The following is an 18,537-nucleotide window of genomic DNA, read 5'->3' as shown; positions in this document are numbered from 1 at the left end:
ATGTTGGAATAGGATTTACTATCCTTTTGCGTCTGTCACTAACACCCCGCAATCGCAAGTTTGGAGCTCGTCACACTCATTTGTTCATTGAATCCTACTCGGAATACCACAGACAAGGTTTAGACTTTCCGGATTCTCTTGAATGCCGCCATCATTCTAGCTTACGCCACGAAGATTCTGATTAAGAGATCTAAGAGATACTCATTCAGTCGAAGGTAGAACGGAAGTGGTTGTCAGGCACGCGTTCATAGGGAATGATGATGATTGTCACGTTCATCACATTCAGATTGAAGTACGAATGAATATCTTAGAAGTGAAATAAGATGAATTGAATAGAAAACAGTAGTACTTTGCATTAATCTTTGAGGAACAGCAGAGCTCCACACCTTAATCTATGGAGTGTAGAAACTCTACCGTGAAAATACATAAGTGAAAGGTCCAGGCATGGCCGAGATGGCCAGCCCCCAAAACGTGATCAATAGATCAAAAGATAATCCAAAGATCCAAAGATGTCTAATACAATAGCAAAAGGTCCTATTTATAATAAACTAGTCACTAGGGTTTACAGAAATAAGTAATTGATGCATAAATCCACTTCCGGGGCCCACTTGGTGTGTACTTGGGCTGAGCTTTAACTTTCCACATGCAGAGGCCATTTGTGGAGTTGAACACCAGGTTTGGATCCATTTCTGGCGTTCAACTCTGGTTTTTGATCCATTTCTGGCGCTGAACTCCAGAATTGGGCAAAGAGCTGGCGTTGAATGCCAGTTTGCGTCGTCTAAACTTGGGCAAAGTATGGACTATTAAATATTGCGGGAAAGCCCTAGATGTCTACTTTTCAAAACAATTAGAAGCGCGCCATTTTGAGTTCTGTAGCTCCAGAAAATCCACTTTGAGTGCAGGGAGGTCAGAATCCAACAGCATCAGCAGTCCTTCTTCAACCTCTGAATCTGATTTTTGCTCAGGTCCCTCAATTTCAGCCAGAAAATACCTGAAATCACAAAAAAACACACAAACTCATAGTAAAGTCCAGAAATGTGAATTTAACATAAAATCTATTAAAAACATCCCTAAAATTAACTAGATTTTACTAAAAATATACTAAAAACAATGCCAAAAAGCGTATAAATTATCCGCTCATCACAACACCAAACTTAAATTGTTGCTTGTCCCCAAGCAACTGAAAATCAAAATAGGATAAAAAGAATAGAATATACTATAAATTCCAAACTATCAATGAAACATAGCTTCAATCATATGAGCGGGACTTATAGCTTTTTGCCTCTTGAATAGTTTTGGCATCTCACTCTATCCATTGAGGTTCAGAATGATTGGCATCTATAGGAACTCAGAGTTCAGATAGTGTTATTGACTCCCCTAGTTCAGTATGATGATTCTTGAACACAGCTTCTTTTATGAGTCTTGGCCGTGGCCCTAAGCACTTTGTTTTCCAGTATTACCGCCGGATACATAAATGCCACAGACACATAATTGGGTGAACCTTTTCAGATTGTTACTCAGCTTTGCTAAAGTCCCCAATTAGAGGTGTCCAGGGTTCTTAAGCACACTCTTTTTTTGCTTTGGACCTTGACTTTAATCGCTCAATCTCAAGTTTTCACTTGACACCTACACGCCACAAGCACATGGTTAGGGACAACTTGGTTTAGCCGCTTAGACTAGGATTTTATTCCTTTATGCCCTCCTATCCACTGATGCTCAAAGCCTTGGGATCCTTTTTATTTGCCCTTGCCTTTTGGTTTTAAGGGTTACTGGCTTTTTGCTCTTGCCTCTTGGTTTTAAGAGCTTTGGCTTTTTCTGCTTGCTTTTTCTTTTTCTTTCTATTTTTTTTTCGCCTATTTTTTTTTCTTTTTTTTTTCTGCAAGCTTTGTTCTTTGCTGCTTTTTCTTGCTTCAAGAATCATTTTTATGATTTTTCAGATTATCAAATAACATGTCTCCTAGTCATCATTCTTTCAAGAGCCAACATATTTAACATTCTTAAACATCAACTTCAAAAGACATATGCACTGTTCAAGCATACATTCAGAAAACAAGAAGCATTGTCACCACATCAATATAATTAAGCTAAGTTCAAGGATAAATTTGAAACTCATGTACTTCTTGTTCTTTTGAATTAAAACATTTTTTCATTTAAGAGAGGTGATGGATTCATAGGACATTCATAACTTTAAGACATAGTTACTAACTACTAATGATCATGTAAAGAAGACACAAACATAGATAAGCACATAACATAGAAAACGAAAAACAAAGAAAGTAAGAACAAGGAATGAATCCACCTTAGTGATGGTGGCGTTTCCTTCTTGAGGAACCAATGATGTCCTTGAGCTCTTTTATGTCTCTTCGTTGTCTTTGTTGCTCCTCCCTCATTGCTTTTTGATTTTCTCTAATTTCATGAAGGATGATGGAGTGCTCTTGATGTTCCACCCTTAGTTGCTTCCAATAATTGTGTGGAAGAAAATGTATCCCCTGAGGTATCTTAGGGATCTCTTGATTTGCAGTCAAATGTTCTACCACTGAGCCATAGACCCTTGATGGAAGCTTTTGTTTTCCCTTTCCTCTTTCTAGAGGTTTCTCTGGCCTTAGGTGCCATCAATGGTTATGGAAAAAACAAAAAAGCTATGCTTTTACCACACCAAACTTAGAATGTTGCTCGCCCTCGAGCAAAAGAAGAAAGAATAGAAGAAGAAGAAGAAGATATGGAGGAAATGGATGGATGTGTGTATTCGGCCATATGGGTGGGGTTGGGTGGGAGAGAGATGTTGAATTTTGAAGGTAGTGGGTGTATGGAAAACAGAAGGGATGATCATGAATGGAAAGAGAAATGATGAGGTAGGTGGGGATCCTGTGGGGTCCACAGATCCTGAGATGATCCTGTGGGATCCACAGATCCTGAGGTGTCAAGGCATTTACATTCCTGCACCAATTTAGGCATGTAAAATGCCCTTGCACACAACTCTGGGCGTTCAGCGCCAGGTTGGTGCCCATTTTGGGCGTTCAACGCCCATTTGTTGCCATTTCTGGCGTTGAACGCCAGAACCATGCTTGTTCTGGGCGTTCAGCACCAGGATGCTGCCCATTTTGGGCGTTCAGCGCCAGAACCATGCTCTGTTCTGGCGTTGAACACCAGGCAGGTGCTTCCTCCAGGGTGTGATTTTTCTTCTGCTGTTTTTGATTCCGTTTTCAATTTTTATATTTATTTTGTGACTCCACATGATCATGAATCTAAAAAGACATATAACTAAGAAAAATATAGTAAGATAAAAATTGGGTTGCCTCCCAACAAGCGCTTCTTTAATGTCAATAGCTTGACAGTGGGCTCTCATGGAGCCTCACGGATGTTCAAAGAATTGTTGAGACTCTCCAACACCAAACTTAGAGTTTGGATATGGGAGTTCAACACCAAACTTAGAGTTTGTTTGTGGCCTCCCAACACCAAACTTAGAGTTTGACTGTGGGGGCTTTGTTTGACTCTGCTTTGAGAGAAGCTTTTTCTGCTTCCTCTCCATGGATGCAGAGAGAGATCCTTGAGTTGTAAACACAAGGTTGTCCTTATTCAATTGAAGGATCAATTCTCCTCTGTCCACATTAATCACAGCTCTTGCTGTGGCTAGGAAAGGTCTTCCTAGGATGATGGATTCATCCTCTTCCTTCCCAGTATCCAGGACTATGAAATCAGCAGGGATGTAAAGGTCTTCAACCTTTACTAACACGTCCTCTACTTGTCCATATGCCTGTTTTCTTGAATTGTCTACCATCTCTAATGAGATTTTAGCAGCTTGCACCCCATAGATTCCCAGTTTCTCTATTACAGAGAGGGGCATGAGGTTTATTCCTGAACCAAGGTCACATAGAGCCTTAAAGATCATGGTGCCTATGGTACAGGGTATTATGAACTTTCCAGGATCTTGTCTCTTCTGAGGCAATGTCAGTTGATCCAGATCACTTAGTTCATTGATGAACAAGGGAGGTTCAACTTCCCAAGTATCAATGCCAAATAATTTGGCATTCAGCTTCATGATTGCACCAAGAAACTTGGCAGTTTACTCTTCAGTAACATCCTCATTCTCTTCAGAAGAGGAATACTCATCAGAGCTCATGAATGGCATAAGGAGGTTCAAAGGAATCTCTATGGTCTCTAGATGAGCCTCAGAGTCCCTTGGTTCCTCAGAGGGAAGCTCCTTATTGATCACTGGACGTCCCAGGAGGTCTTCCTCCTTGGGATTCACGTCCTCCTCTCCCTCATTGGGTTCGGCCATTTTGCTTATGTCAATGGCCTTGCACTCTCCTTTTGGATTCTCTTCTGTATTGCTTGGGAGAGTACTGGGAGGGATTTCAGTGATCCTCTTACTCAGCTGGCCCACTTGTGCTTCCAAATTTCTAATGGAAGACCTGGTTTCATTCATGAAACTCACAGTGGCCTTAGATAGATCAGAGACTAGATTTGCTACGCTAGATGGATTCTGCTCAGAATTCTCTGTCTGTTGCTGAGTGGATGATGGAAAAGGCTTGCTGTTGCTAAACCTGTTTCTTCCACCATTATTAAAGCCTTGTTGAGGCTTTTGATCCTTCCATGAGAAATTTGGTTGATTTCTCCATGATGGATTATAGGTGTTTCCATAAGGTTCACCTAAGTAATTCACCTCTGCTATTGCAGGGTTTTCAGGATCATAAGCTTCTTCTTCATAAGAAGCCTCTTGAGTACTGTTGGATGCAGCTTGCACTCCATTCAGACTCTGAGAAATCATATTGACTTGCTGAGTCAATATTTTATTCTGAGCCAATATGGCATTCAGAGTATCAATCTCAAGAACTCCCTTCTTCATAGGCGTCCCATTATTCACAGGATTCCTTTCAGAAGTGTACATGAACTGGTTATTTGCAACCATGTCAATGAGTTCTTGAGCATCTTAGATAACTCAGACAGACCATCATAGAATATATCCAGGATGGTCCATTCTGAAAGCATGTCAGAAGGACACTTTTTGGTCAGTCCTTTGTATCTCTCCCAAGCTTCATAGAGGGTTTGACCTTCTTTCTGTCTGAAGGTTTGAACATCCACTCTAAGCTTGCTCAGCTTTTGAGGAGGAAAGAACTTGGCTAAGAAAGCCTTGACCAGCTTATCCCAAGAGTTCAGGCTATCCTTAGGTTGAGAGTCCAACCATATTCTAGCTCTGTCTCTTACAGCAAATGGGAAAAGCATGAGCCTGTAGACTTTAGGATCTACTCCATTAGTCTTAACAGTATCACAGATCTGCAAGAATTTAGTTAAGAACTGAAAAGGATCTTCAGATGGAAGTCCATAAAACTTGCAGTTCTGCTGCATCAGAGAAACTAATTGAGGTTTCAGCTCAAAATTGTTTGCTCCAATAGCAGGAATGGAGATGCTTCTTCCATGTAAATTGGAATTAGGTGCAGTGAAGTCACCAAGCATTCTCCTTGCATTATTATTATTTTCAGCTGCCATCTTCTTTTCCTATTTGATAATTTCTGATAGGTGGTTGCTGGTTTGTTGTAATTCAGCTTCTCTTAGTTTCCTCTTCAGAGTCCTTTTAGGTTCTGGATCTGCTTTAACAAGAATATTCTTGTCCTTGCTCCTGCTCATATGACAAAGAAGAGGCACAGAAAAATAATAATAATAGAGATCCTCTTTTTTTTTTTGTGGGTGAGGGAGAGATGTTAGTAGATGAATAAACAAATAGAAGGAGGTGAGAGAGAAGAGAATTTTCGAAAATTATTTTTGAAAAAAGAGTTAGTAATTTTCGAAAATAGTTTTTGAAAAAGGTTAGCAATTTTCGAAAAATAAAAATTTAAAATAATTAGTTAATTAAAAAGAAATTTTGAAAAAAAAGGGGGAGATATTTTCGAAAATGAGAGAGAGAGTTAGTTAGGTAGTTTTGAAAAAGATAAGAAACAAACAAAAAGTTAGTTAGTTAGTTGAAACAAATTTTGAAAATCAATTTTGAAAAGATAAGAAGTTAGGAAGTTAGAAAAGATATTTTGAAATCAAATTTTTGAAAAAGATAAGATAAGAAGATATTTTTGAAAAGATATGATTGAAATTAGTTTTTGAAAAAGATTCGATTTTTAAAATCATAATTAATGACTTGATTAATAAGAAATCACAAGATATGATTCTAGAACTCAAAGTTTGAATCTTTCTTCACAAGCAAGTAACAAACTTGAAATTTTTGAATCAAAACATTAATTGTTATTGTTATTTTCGAAAATTTGGTATAAAAATAAGAAAAAGATTTTTGAAAAATATTTTTGGAATTTTCGAAAATAACTAAGAATTTTGAAAAAGATTTGATTTTTGAAAAAGATTTTGAAAAAGATAAGATTTTCAAATTGAAAATTTGATTTGGCTCATGAAAACAACTAGATTTTAAAAATTTTTTGAAAAAGTCAATCCAAATTTTCGAATTTGACGAGAGAAAAAAGGAAAGATATTTTTTTGATTTTTTTTGAATTTTTATGATGAGAGAGAAAAACACATAAAATAATGCAATGCATGAAATTTTTAGATCAAAACAATGAATGTATGCAAGAATGCTATGAATGTCAAGATGAACACCAAGAACACCGTGAATATCATGATGAACATCAAGAACATATTTTTGAAAAATTTTATATGCAAAGAAAACATGCAAGACACCAAACTTAGAAATCTTTCATGTTTAGACTCTAATAAACGAAAGATGCACATGTAAAACAAGAAAAGACATAAAACAAGAAAACATCAAGATCGAACAAGAAGACTGACCAAGAACAACTTGAAGATCATGAAGAACACTATGAATGCATGAATTTTCAAAAAATGCAAGATGAATATGCAAGTGACACCAAACTTATGATATGACTCAAGACTCAAACAAGAAACACAAAAATATTTTTGATTTTTATGATTTTCTAAATTTTTTTGGTTTTTCTTTTCGAAAATTATTTGAAAAACAAAGATAAGGATTTCAAAATCTTTAATATGAATTCCAGGAATCTTGTCATGTTAGTCTTAAAGCTCCAATCAAAGGGTCAGGCAGGGCTTAATAGCCAGCCAAGCTTTAATAAAAATATAAGTGTAATTCAGACATGACAAGCCTGACATACCCTATCCAGAAGGATTAGGCATGACTCCACTGAGGTGATTAGCCAATCCCAAAGCAGTTTGGGTATGGCTTTACAGCCAGATAGGCTTCAACATGCTTCATGAAACACTAGAATTCATTCTTAAAAATTTTTGAAGCCATAGAATAATTTATTTTTGAAAATTTTTTTTTTTCGAAAACAGGTGAGAAAATTTTGAAAGATTTTTGAAAAATTTTTGAAAAGAAAACAAAAAGAAAATTACCTAATATGAGCAACAAGATGAACCGTCAGTTGTCCAAACTCGAACAATCCCCGGCAATGGCGCCAAAAACTTGGTACGCGGAATCGTGATTACACTTTAATTATGTAAAGTTCATTGCTCTTTCTTTCCCTGGAAATGGCCCCAAAAACATGATGCCAAAACCACGGTTCACAACTCCGTGTAACTGACCAGCAAGTGCACTGGGTCGTCCAAGTAATACCTTACGTGAGTAAGGGTCGAATCCCACGGAGATTGTTGGTATGAAGCAAGCTATGGTCATCTTGCAAATCTCAGTTAGGCAGATATAAATTGATAATGGTGTTTTCGAATAATAATTAATAGAATAGGGATAGAAATACTCATGTAATTCATTGGTGAGAATTTCAGATAAGCGAATGGAGATGCTTTCGTTCCTCTGAACCTCTGCTTTCCTGCTATCTTCATCCAATCAGTCTTACTCCTTTCCATGGCTGGCTTTATGTGATACATCACCACTGTCAATGGCTACTTTCGGTCATCTCTCGGGAAAATGATCCAATGCCCTGTCACGGCACGGGTAATCGTCTGGAGGCATCACCCTTGTCAATGGCTTCATCTTATCCTATCAGTGAAAATGGTCAACGCACCCTGTCACGGCACGGCTATTCATCTGTCGGTTCTCGATCATGTTGGAATAGGATTTACTATCCTTTTGCGTCTGTCACTAACACCCCGCAATCGCAAGTTTGGAGCTCGTCACACTCATTCGTTCATTGAATCCTACTCGGAATACCACAGACAAGGTTTAGACTTTCCGGATTCTCTTGAATGCCGCCATCATTCTAGCTTACGCCACGAAGATTCTGATTAAGAGATCTAAGAGATACTCATTCAGTCGAAGGTAGAACGGAAGTGGTTGTCAGGCACGCGTTCATAGGGAATGATGATGATTGTCACGTTCATCACATTCAGATTGAAGTACGAATGAATATCTTAGAAGCGAAATAAGATGAATTGAATAGAAAACAATAGTACTTTGCATTAATCTTTGAGGAACAGCAGAGCTCCACACCTTAATCTATGGAGTGTAGAAACTCTACCGTGAAAATACATAAGTGAAAGGTCCAGGCATGGCCGAGATGGCCAGCCCCCAAAACATGATCAATAGATCAAAAGATAATCCAAAGATCCAAAGATATCTAATACAATAGCAAAAGGTCCTATTTATAATAAACTAGTCACTAGGGTTTACAGAAATAAGTAATTGATGCATAAATCCACTTCCGGGGCCCACTTGGTGTGTACTTGGGCTGAGCTTTAACTTTCCACGTGCAGAGGCCATTTGTGGAGTTGAACGCCAGGTTTGGATCCATTTCTGGCGTTCAACTCTGGTTTTTGATCCATTTCTGGCGCTGAACTCAAGAATTGGGCAGAGAGCTGACGTTGAACGCCAGTTTGCGTCATCTAAACTTGGGCAAAGTATGGACTATTATATATTGCTGGAAAGCCCTGGATGTCTACTTTCCAACACAATTGGAAGCGCGCCATTTTGAGTTCTGTAGCTCCAGAAAAGCCACTTTGAGTGCAGGGAGGTCAGAATCCAACAGCATCAGCAGTCCTTCTTCAACCTCTGAATCTGATTTTTGCTCAGGTCCCTAAATTTCAGCCAGAAAATACCTGAAATCACAAAAAAAATACACAAACTCATAGTAAAGTCCAGAAATGTGAATTTAACATAAAATCTATTAAAAACATCCCTAAAAGTAACTAGATTCTACTAAAAATATACTAAAAACAATGCCAAAAAGCGTATAAATTATCCGCTCATCAATAAGTCTGTAGACCTCAGGATTAACCCCATTGGTCTTAACAGTGTCACAGATTTGCAAGAATTCAACTAAGAACTAATGAGGTTCTTCCAATGGAAGTCCATGAAACTTGCAATTCTGCTGCATTAGAGAAACTAATTGAGGCTTAAGCTCAAAGTTGTTTGCTCCAATTGTAGGAATTGAGATGCTTCTTCCATAGAAATCAGAAGTGGGTGCAGTAAAGTCACCAAGCATCTTCCTTGCATCTCCACCATTATTGTTATTTTCGGCTGCCATCTCTACTTTTTTTTTGAAAATTTCTGTGAGGTCCTCTCCAGAGTTTTGTGCTTTAGCTTCTCTTAACTTCCTCTTTAGAGTCCTTTCAGGTTCAGGATCAGCTTCAACAAGAATGTTCTTATCCTTGTTCCTGCTCATATGAAAAAGAAGAGAATAGAAAAGAATAGGAATCCTCCCTGTTACAGTATAGAGATTCCTTTATGTGAGTAGAAGAATAGAAGAAATATAATGAAGAAGGGAGAAGAAGAATTCGAACACAAAGAGGGGGAGAGGGTTCGAATTATAAATAGAAGAGAAGTGTTAGTAAATAAATAAAATAAATAGAAAGAGATGAGAGAGAGAAGAAATTCGAATTTAAAAAGAGGTAGAAGAAAAATATTTTTAGTTTTATTTAATTAATTAATTAGTATTCAAAAATTAAAGAGAGAAATAAAATAAAATTAGAAATTAAAACAATTAGTTTGTTAAAAAGAATTTTGAAAAAGGGGTTAGTTATTTTCGAAAATTGGAGAGAGAAAAGTAGTTAGGTGGTTTTGAAAAAGATATAATTAAAATAGAAAACTTTTAAAATCAAACAAAAAGTCAAGTAGTTAATTGAAAAATATTTGAAAATCAATTTTTGAACAGATAAGAAGTTAGAAAAAGATTTTGAAATTAAGTTTTGAAAAAGATATGATTGAAATTTATTTTGAAAAAGATTTGAAAAGGAGATTAGAAAGATTCGATTTTTAAAATTAAAGTTAATTACTTGACTAACAAGAAATTAAAAGATATGATTCTAGAATTTGAAGATTGATCCTTTCTTAATAGGCAAGTAACAACTTGAAAAATTTTGAATCTAAATATTAAATGTTAGCATTAATTTCGAAAATATGAAATAAAAATAAGGAAAAGATTTTGAAAATCAATTTTAAAATTTTTGAAAATATTAAGAAGAAAAATGAAAAATATGTGATTTTTGAAAAAGTATTTGAAAAGATAAAATTTTTAAATTGAAATTTTGACTTGACTAACAAGAAACAACTAAATTTTAAAACATTTTGACTAAATCAATTCAAAATTTTGAATTTTATGAGAAGAATAAGGGAAAGATATTATTTTTTATTTTTGAATTTTTAATGAGGAGAGAGAAAAATACCAAAATAACACAACATAAAAATTTAAGATCAAAACAAAAATGCATGCAAGAACACTTTGAATGTCAAGATGAACACCAAGAACACTTTGAAGATCATGATGAACACCAAGAACATAGTTTTGAAAATTTTTAAGAAAAGAAAAATATGCAAGACACCAAACATAAAAATTTGTATTCTATAGACACTAATAATTCAAGAATGCATATGAAAAACAAGAAAAGACACAAAACAAGAAAATGTAAAGATCAAACAAAGAAAATCATTAAGAACAATTTGAAGATCAATGAAGAACACATGCATGAATTTTTTGAATATTTTAGAAAATTAAAGGCATGCAATTGGCACCAAACTTAAAATTTGACACTAGACTCAAACAAGAAACACAAAATATTTTTGGTTTTTATGATTTTATAAAATTTTTTTGGATTTTTTGAAAATTATGTTGGAAAAAGAAAATAAAATGATACAAAATTTTTAATAAGAATTCCAAGAATCATGCAATGTTAGTCTAAAGCTCCGGTCCAAAAGAATTAGACATGGTCAAATGGCCAGCCAAGCTTTGAGTGAAAGCTTCGGTCCAAAAAATTAGACATGGCCAAATAGCCAGCCAAGCTTTAGCATAAAACATACAAGCATGTCAATGAGAAGTGAAAGCCTCAGTCCAAAAGATTAGACATGGCTAAACAGCCAGCCAAGCTTCAACATATCTTATGAAACTCTAGAATTCGTTCTTAAAAATTCTGAAGAACACACAATTTTTTTGAATTTTTCGAAAACTATATTTTTTGTATTTTTTTTAGAAATTAAATAAAAATTAAAAAACTTAAAAATAAAAGTACCTAATCTAAGCAACAAGATGAACCGTCAGTTGTCCAAACTCGAACAATCCCCAGCAACGGCGCCAAAAACTTGGTGCACGGAATTGTGATTCACACTTTTCACACTCCGGTGCAACTAACCAGCAAGTGCACTGGGTCATCCAAGTAATAAATCTTACGTGAGTAAGGGTCGATCCCACGGAGATTGTCGGTTTAAAGCAAGTTATGGTCATCCTTGTAAATCTCAGTCAGGCAGATTCAAATGGTTATGAGGTGTTGATAATTAAAATATAAATAAAATATAAAATAAGATAAAGTTACTTATGTAATTCACTGGTGGGAATTTCAGATAAGCGTATGGAGATGCTTTGTTGCTTCTGAACCTCTGTTTTCCTATTGCCTCCTTCCAACCATGCGTTACTTCCTTCCATGGCAAGCTGTAAGACCCTTTCAGTGAAAATGGTCCTCTACGGTTTCTGCACGGCTAATCAACTGTCAGATTTCTCGTCTCGGATGAAAAATACCAGGTACAGCTACCGCATGGCTAATCATCTGTTGGTTCCCGCTAGCGTTGGAATAGGATCCATTGATCCTTTTGCACACATTCACTTGCGCCCAACATTCGCAGGTTTGAAGCTCTTTACAGTCATCCCTTCCCGGATCCTACTCGAAATACCACAGACAAGGTTTAGACTTTCCGGATCCCAGGAATGCTGCGAATAGTTCTAGCCTATACCACGAAGATACTAATCTCACAGACTTGGTCCGTGTATTAGATATCCAAGAGAATATACTCCGACTGTCGTCCAATGACTACGTTGAACATCATGTAGACCGCTTTGTGGTTGTCAGGCACGCGATCTTGGCTAAGCGTGTAACGAAGATTGGGTGATTGTCACGGGTCACCCTTTCATTCTGACTTAACTGAATGAAATACGAGAGTATATCTTGGAGAAGAAGTAGACATGAATTGAATAGAAAAACAATAGTACTTGCATTGATTCATGAAGAACAACAGAGCTCCACACCTTAATCTATGGGGTGTAGAAACACCACCATAGAAAATACATAAGTGAAAAAGGTCTAGGCATGGCCGTGAGGTCATACTCCATGGTCTATGATAGCCTAAGCTTGATCAAAGATAAAAAGACGTAAAAATAAATCTCTAAAAGTAGTTTTTATACTAAACTAGTAACCTAGGGTTACAGAAAATGAGTAACTAAGTACAGATAATACAGAAATCCACTTCTGGGGCCCACTTGGTGTGAGCTTGGGCTGAGCATTGAAGCTTTTTCATGCATAGGCTGTTCCTGGAGTTAAACGCCAGCTTTGGTGCCAGTTTGGGCGTTTAACTCTACTTCTGGTGCCAGTTTGGGCGTTTTACACCAAGATGTTTTAGGCTTGCTTTGGATGCCAGTTTGGGCCATCAAATCTCGGGCAAAGTATGTACTATTATATATTGCTGAAAAGCCCGGGATGTCTACTTTCCAACGCAATTGAGAGCGTGCCAATTGGGCTTTGGTAGCTCCAGAAAATCTATTTCAAATGCAACAGGGTCAGAATCCAACAACATCTGCAGTCCTTTTTCAGCCTCTGAATCAGATTTTTGCTCAGGTCCCTCAATTTCAGCCAGAAAATACCTGAAATCACAAAAAAACACACAAACTCATAGTAAAGTCCAGAAATGTGATTTTTGAATAAAAAATAGTAAAAATATAATGAAAAATAATTAAATCATACTAAAAATTATGTAAAAATAATGCCAAAAAGGGTATAAATTATCCGCTCATCACTCACTAAACCGAGCGCTGCACTACCCTAGGAGCTGATCAAATGCATCTTGGTCCATGCTAATTAAACCAATCCATGTTGGATCCATTTCTTCACAAATCAAAAGGGCCCACTCCAAGCTTTGAAGACTAAAATAGAAAGTGTATATATAGGAGTTAATTTGATTTGTAAAGGACATTTGGCTCATTGTTAATTTTACCTTTTAGCTCATATTTTAGTTTTGAATTTGGTATTTGGGATTTGAATCTAGTTTTCCTTTTGCATTTTTCTTTCTACTATAGATTTTAATTTCTGTTCTTGGGATTTGAATTGAGATTGAAGAGCTTCATTGATTCTAAGTTTGAGAATCATCTTTTACCTCTCTTCTCAATTGTTCTAAGAATTGGATCTAAATTTAGTTTTTTGTTTTCATTCTCTGCAACTTCTACTTTTTTGTTCTGGGTTTTTGGATTGAGATTGAGGAATTCTATTGAATTTGGATCTGAGTTTATTTTTTCTGTTTTAAATTTCATTTTCTTCTGCAATTTATTTTCTGCTTGATCAAGAGAGTAATTGAGAGTTAGATCTGCTTTCTAACCTCATTGCTCTTCTTCAATCTTTAATTTCTCTTTAAGGTTTTCATAATTGACTCCAGTTCTCTTACTGTTTTATTTCTTGAAGCAATTTTCCATTTCTGTTCTTGCTACTGAGATCCAAATTTGAAGTCTTGCATCTCAGAGCTTCCTGATTTGCTTTAGTTTGCAATTCCTTGTTCAATTCCAAGTCCCAGCACCCAAATCCTTTTACTCTTCAAGCAATTTACATTTCTCAGCAATTTAGATTCAGCAAATTTACATTTCTTGCACTTTAAGTTTCTGCAATTTACTTTTCTTGCAATTTAAGTTTCTGCTCTTTTACTTTCTTGTTCTTTAAGTTACCTGCAATTTATCTCTTCTGCACTTTATTCTTCTGCTTAATTTACCTTCTGCATCTTTGTTTACTTGCAATTTAGCTTTTATCAATCAAAAATCACTCAATTCATTAAATATTCGCTTAACTAAATTCATCACCTAACTAAAATTTCTCAATCTATCAATCCCTGTGGGATCGACCTCACTCTTGTGAGTAATTACTACTTGATGCACCCCGGTACACTTGCTGGTGAGTTTGGTGTGGAATCTGATTTCAACCCATCAAGTTTTTGGCGCCGTTGCTGGGGATTGATATAGATTGACAATGATTAAGTAAGGTGATAATCTAGATTAAGCATTTTTTTTCTTTTCTTTTTCTTTGTTTCTGATAAGCACACTAACTGTTTGAATTTTTATTCAAGATAACCATAACCTCACTCTAGCAGTAGAGTGAATTATTTTTGTTTTCTGGTTTTTCTGTGTGTTTTTCTTGCTGTTGTATGACAGAGGCAAGGAGAGAGATCCCTACCTTCTGTGATCAAGACGAGGAATCAGAGGCAAGGAGAGATCCCTACCTTCTGAAGATTAAGAAGAGAAGCAATAGGGAAGAGAGTTGTTGGAGAAGAGGAATCAGAGGAAGATCGAGAACCAAGAAATGGAGGAAAATTCAACAAATCCACCAGTGGGAGTTGCCAACAACAACGGTCAGCCCCAGAGGAGAGGCTTGGCTTCTTACACGTTTGCTAATCCAAGGCATTGTGGGAGTAGCATCCTTACTCCATATGTCAATGCAAATAACTTTGAATTGAAGCCTCAGCTCATCACCCTTGTGCAGAACAATTGTTCCTATTGAGGAAGCCCACTAGAAGATCCAAATCAACATTTATCTATATTCCTGAGGATCTGTGACACCGTGAAATCTAATGGTGTGCATCCAGACATATATAAACTCTTGTTGTTCCTAATTTCATTGAGGGACAAGGCTGCTCAATGGCTGGAAGCCTTTCCACAAGAAAGCATCACTAACTGGGAGGATCTAGTGAGCAAATTCCTAGCCAAGTTCTACCCACCTCAAAGGATTATCAGATTGAAGACAGAGGTGCAGACTTTCACACAGATGGATGCAGAATCCCTCTATGAGGCTTGGGAGAGATACAAGGCCTTGATTAGAAAATGCCCCCCTGAAATGTTCAATGAATGAGACATACTTCAGAATTTCTATGAAGGATTGACTCTAAAAGCTCAGGAAGCATTAGATCATACAGCAGGAGGTTCATTGCAACTAATGAAGATAGTAGAGGAAGCCCAAAACCTCATAGATATGGTGGCAAACAATCAATACTTCTTTGCTCATCAAAGACAATGCCAACAAGCCCAGAGAAAGGGTGTAATGGAGTTGGAAGGTGTGGACACTATTCTAGCTCAAAACAAGGTGATGCATCAGCAAATTCAGCAACAATTTGAGCAGATGGCTAACAGGATTGATAGTCTGCAAGTTGCATCAGTAAATGCCACCAATCAACCACCAGCTGGGTGGGGACAAAATGCGGACAATACTGAAAGCAGCAGGAGCAATTGAATTACATGCACAACCAAGGAGTAGGACAAAACAAATTCCATGGTGACACCTACAACTCCTCTTGGAGAAACCATCCCAATCTAAGGTGGGGAGACATTCAAAACTAGCAGCCTTGGTAGAAGAACTCAAACCAGAACAACTCAAGAAACACAAATCACAACCAGCAAAATACAAACCATAATACATACAGAAAACCCCAAAATAACTACCCCAATTCCAGCTATTATCCACCCAATAACCCAACCACTAACCAAAACAACTATCATCCACCCTTAACACCCCACAATCAGCCACAACTACCACAAGAAGCTCAAAGGATCTCCAACTTGGAGATACTAATGGAAAAGATAATGAAGCATCAGGAGATGACCAGCAAGAATCATGAAGCCTCAATGAGAAACTTAGAAAGGCAAATTGGGCAAATGTTCAAGCAAGCAGTGATTGAAAGACCAACAAGTTCACTCCCAAGTGACACCATTCCAAATCCCAAAGAAGAATGCAAAGCAATTCAATTAAGGAGTGGAAGGACCTTGGTGAATAACAAAGAAACCAGCAAGAGGCTAGCTGAGAAAGATGAAGCCAGCAGTAAGGATAAAGTTATACTCAACAAGAAAGACCAAGAGGAGCTTAAAGAGAAAGATGAGCAGCTTCAAGCTTCAAGGAATGGGAAGCAAGTCATGGAGGAATCTTCACAAGAACAGAGGAAGGAAGTAAAGACTTAAACTCCTGCCATTCCATATCCTCAAAGGTTGCAGAAGGAGTTAAAAGACCAACAGTTCCCTAAGTTCCTAGAGGTGTTTAAGAAGCTAGAGATCAATATTCCACTTGCTAAAGCTCTAGAACAAATGCCCTTATATGCAAAATTCCTCAAAGAGCTTATAAATAAGAAGAGGAGCTAAAATGAGAAGGAGACTGTCATCCCAACACAAGAATGCAATGCTGTCTGATAAACCCCATTTGTAGGGTTTATCTTGTGCTTGATTTAGGAGATTTTATAACCTTTTACCCATATTTATTCAATGAAATAGCATGCTTTTATGTTTGTCTCCTAATTTGTGCTTAAGTGTGAAAACATGCTTTTTAGGCCCTTAATTGTTAATTCTAATTCACCTTTGATTCCACTAGATGCCTTGATATGTTTGTTAGTGATTTCAGGTTGAAAAGGCTAGGAATAGATCAAAGGAATGGAGAGGAAAGCATGAAAAGTGGAGAAATAATGGAAAAGCAAGGATTTGGGATAAGATCAACGACGCGCACGCGCAGCAGACACGCACGTGCGGATTGTGATGTCGCATGGCGACGCGTACGCACACATGACGCGTACACGTGGATGGAAAATTGTCAATCGACGCGCACGCGCACTGTACGCGTACGCGCCGATGTCCGCACGTGACCTACTTAAAGTGAATCCGCTTGGTGTGAATTCTAGGCTTCCCAGACCCAAATCCAACTCACTTCTGATGCTATTTAACCTAAGAAATGAAGAGGAATCAATATACTTTTACACACTAATTTAGTTTAGTTTAATTTTTTGGAGGGAAAGTTAGTTTTAGAGAAAGAAGCTCTCACTTCTCTCTAGGATTAGGATTAGGTTAGATCTAGCTTAGAATTTCTTAGATCTAGGTTTACTTCATGCTTTGATCTACTTTTCTCTTTGTAATTCTTCTCCTTCTACCTTTTCTCTCTCTAGTTTTGCATTTAATTCATGTAGTTCTCTACTTTTATATTGATGCACTTTTGTTTCTTCTATTTTCATTTCAATGCACTTTAGAAACTATACTTGCAACGAGAATTCAATTGTGAAATTCTAAACCGTCAAAAGTCCGATCATCATTGTCATCCAAAGAGGTCTTCCCCCAAAGCTCAAAGATCCAGGAAGCTTCATCCTATCTTGCACTATAGGCAACAGAACATTGGACAAAGCCCTCTGTGACTTAGGAACCAGCATCAATTTGATGCCCCTCTCACTAATGAAGAAGCTTGCAATAGAGGAAGTCAAGCCTACCAGGATGTCACTCCAAATGGCTGACAGATCACTGAAAATACCAAATGGGGTTGTGAAAAACTTGTTCGTGAAGATTGGAGAGTTCATTTTCCCTGATGACTTTGTTATCTTAGACATGGAAGAAGAGGGACACAATTCAGTCATATTGGGACGACCTTTCTTAGCAACAGCAAGACCATTATTGATGTAGAGAAAGGGGAGATGACCCTCAGGGTGCATGATGAAAGGATGATCATCAATGTCTTTAAGGCCATGCAATATCCACTAGAGAAGGAGAAGCACATGAGAGTAGAGGTGATAGAAGAAGTGGAGGAAAAGCTACTGGAAGATGACAACCAGGAGGAACAAGAGGAGGAAATAGAGGAGGAACAAGAGTTCCTAAAAGAGGAAGTGGTAGAAATCTCCTTTGAAAGCAAGACAGAGGAGAAGCCAAAACAAGAATTAAAGCCCCTTCCCTTCGTCTCAAGTATGTATTTCTTGGGGAAGCAGATGCCTCACCAGTAATCATAAATTCCTCTCTGAACATAGAAGAAGAAACAAAGCTCATTGAATTGTTGAAGGCTCACAAGACAACCTTGGGTTGGATGATTGATGTTATCAAGGGCATAAGCCCTGCTATTTATATACATAAAATTTTATTGGAGGAAGATTCAAAGCCTGTAGTTCAACCCCAGAGAAGGCTCAACCCAACTATGAAGGAGGTGGTTCAAAAAGAAGTCACGAAGCTATGGAATGCGGGGATAATCTTTCCAATTTCAGACATCTCATGGGTGAGTCTGGTTCAAGTTGTACCAAAGAAAGGAGGAATGACAGTCATCTTCAATGAGAAAAAATGAGTTGATTCCCACCAGGACAGTGACTGG

The 18,537-nt window shown here is 37.2% G+C and overlaps 1 non-coding gene across 1 annotated transcript; it reads left to right on the top strand.

Annotated features, from left to right (window-relative positions):
* Positions 1–4,983: 4,983 nt before the first annotated feature.
* Positions 4,984–5,091, top strand: LOC148567621 (small nucleolar RNA R71). Its single transcript, XR_015881661.1, has one exon. It is a non-coding gene; the product is annotated as a small nucleolar RNA R71 (small nucleolar RNA).
* Positions 5,092–18,537: the final 13,446 nt, after the last annotated feature.

The sequence above is a fragment of the Arachis ipaensis genome, chromosome B4 (genome assembly GCF_059453495.1).
Source record: "Arachis ipaensis isolate K30076 ecotype BB chromosome B4, ASM5945349v1, whole genome shotgun sequence".
In the NCBI taxonomy this organism is placed as follows: domain Eukaryota; kingdom Viridiplantae; phylum Streptophyta; class Magnoliopsida; order Fabales; family Fabaceae; genus Arachis; species Arachis ipaensis.
This window is presented reverse-complemented; position numbering and strand designations above follow the sequence as displayed.